This window comes from Muscardinus avellanarius (assembly GCF_963383645.1).
Source record: "Muscardinus avellanarius genome assembly, chromosome: 7".
NCBI lineage: Eukaryota > Metazoa > Chordata > Mammalia > Rodentia > Gliridae > Muscardinus > Muscardinus avellanarius.
In genome coordinates this window covers 13,590,685-13,593,453 of record NC_137793.1, presented here as the reverse complement: position 1 = coordinate 13,593,453, position 2,769 = coordinate 13,590,685, and positions in this window count along the sequence as shown.

Below are 2,769 nucleotides of genomic sequence, written 5' to 3'. Positions count from 1 at the left end.
TTTTCTGAAATGCTTTTAAAATAATAACAAAAGGGATTGAACATTGGTCTGCCTTGATTATCACCACAAACCTGAAATGCTTAACAATGTTAGAAGTAAACTACTACCTGCTACTGGGTGAGACTCCTTTACTGCCCCCGCTCTATCTTGGGGAATACCCCATTCCAATCATGATTCTAATGAGTACTGGGGCTCACTCTCTTGTGACCCCCTGAGTGACCACATGATCCAGGCCTGGCTGATTAATCGGTTCTACTTGGACTCAGAGACTTGTTGCCAAGTCAGTTCCATCAATGGCTAGCAATTCTGGTACTCTTAGGATATTCGAGTGTCAAGTTGGCTTGCTTTTTAGTTTTCATTTGTATTGTGAAGATCACTAATAATCCAAAAATCTTCATTAAAAATATTTCTGATAACTGGACGTGGTGGCGCACACTTGTAATCCCCGCGCTTGGGAGGTGGAGGCAGGAGGATCGTTCAGGTTTGGAGCCAGCCTCCCTAGCTTAAGAGACCCTGTTTCCAAATAAAAATATAAAATAGGTCGGGGAGTGTAGCCAGGAGGTAGAAGGGTTTCCAGGAACCCCAGTACCACCAAATAAATAAATAAATAAATAAAATAAACTTTCTGATTAATCCTGGGAGGTATGATAGGAGAGGGGTAGTTCCCATCAGAGCTAGAGTGTGAAGTGTGGCCCAGGTTCAAATCCCAACTCTTATTTATTTATTTAGCAATAATAGGAATTGAACCCAGGGGTATTCTACCACTAAGTCACACTCCCAGCCCTGTTTTTAATTTGTTTTTATTTTGAAACAGTGTCTTGCTAATGTGTAAACCTCCTGTCTCAGCCTTCCAAGTACTGAGATTACATGCAATGGGCCACCTCACGTGGCTAGTTCTCTATAGACTTGAAGCTGTTTCAACCACCTACAAGGTAAAAGAAGAAGGTAGAATAGATGATTGATGGACAATTCAAACTTTTCTCCTAACCCAAAAAGTTTCCACACATAGCTCAGTAATATCTTGGGGTGTGATAGAAATTTTTGGAGACTATTTCAGGATTGAATATAAAAGGACATCGACTCACCTGTCAACACATATAAGTTAAACCTACAAAACACTATTTCTATGATGCATTGTGGCAGTGGATTGACTATATGGAAATCACGGGGTAATTAACATGACTTTGGTTGCCACAGTAACATAGCCATTTTTTTTTTTGTTATTGCTCTTACAACTACATTTTGATGTCAAAAGCACAGGAGAGTCCTGTATTCATGGCTGTTCTGTTAATGCATTATAATTACAGATGTAATCAAAAAGAGAAGTTTGATATTTTTACCTAAATGACACCTTTAATGACTTCTGAATAAAGCATGACTCCAATTAGAGATATCTTCAAAAAATCACATCTAATAGCATCATTTATTAGAATACTAAACAGGAGTTCTTTATTCCAATGCCATTGCTCTTTAATCTGCTTTCCAAAGAAAAAGCATGGCTTCCTGTGCATTTTGGCAGAGGGTGAAATTATTTTGACTGGAATTCAGAAAAGCAAATCTTACACCAAAGTAATCACTGAAAAGTTTTCCCCCTTAACCACCTTGGTTAAGATAAAGTCATCAAACTTTCTGACTATCCATTAAATGCCAAAAACTACAGAAAACTGAGAAGTAAACAAGTCCCCAAAATAGATTTAGAATACAATGGATTATGTGAACGCATGAGTTGGGCCTTGAAGAATCAACTGGTAGCATTTGGCAAGCAGAGGGAAAGAAGTATGCCTGCAGCAGAAACAGCCTGAGTGACTATGGCCTCTGAAAGTGAAGAGCAACCTTCTTTGCAAATGGCCTCAAGTTAAAATGAGGCCAGATTAGGGTCTACCCTAACCCATCAACTAGTATCCTCGCAAGAATAATACATTTATACACAAAGACTTAGATGGTTCTATCATGATAAAGATATTGGACTTATACTACCATGGCTTAGAAAATGCCAGGCATTGCTGGTAACTGCTAGGCTGTAGAAAAAAGTAGGCTTCTCCCCTAATTTCTTCACAGATTGCTTTTTCTGACCCTGTCATCTACCATAAGAAGGGGATGCACTGGAAGCCACTGATCACAAAAAGAGATTTAAAAGAAATAGATCTGAAATGGACATACTGCCTGGAACAAGACTACCTCAGCTGAGCAGGGAACTCTGAGACAAGAATAAATGCTTGCTCTTTTAAGCCATGAAATTTGGAAAGCTGTGTGCAGTGTCTTCTCATTGCTTTAAAAAAAAAAGTTATTGCAGTGACCTAAGTATTTTTTTTTCAAGATTCTAGCTTCTCTCTCCACCCTCAACCAGCTATGTTCAGTTTTCCATGGCCTTTGTAGAAGAAGGAGCATAGTAGCCACCAGTTCTTCTTCCTATCTGGTGATTCAGCAACCTCTCATAGGTACTTAAACAACTCATGCTCCCTCACTGTCAGATGCCAAGATGAAAAGATTTCTTCCTGAAGCTGTATGGCAACCTGCTTTTACAGATAATTTCTTATAAGCTTCATTATTTTGTTAACGGAGATATGTTTCTTCTAAAGAGATAGAACTTTGGCTGGCAGAAGTATCCGAATGAACAATGGATCCTAGGCGCCTGGTGTGTGAAGCAGGAACTCAAATAGTATTCAATAAATACAAGTGTTGAATGAGCCATTCTGCTTTCATTTTAAGGCAGAAAATGCATGAAAACATCCCAGGTGTTCATTTTAGAAAATATATTTTAAAAATCTG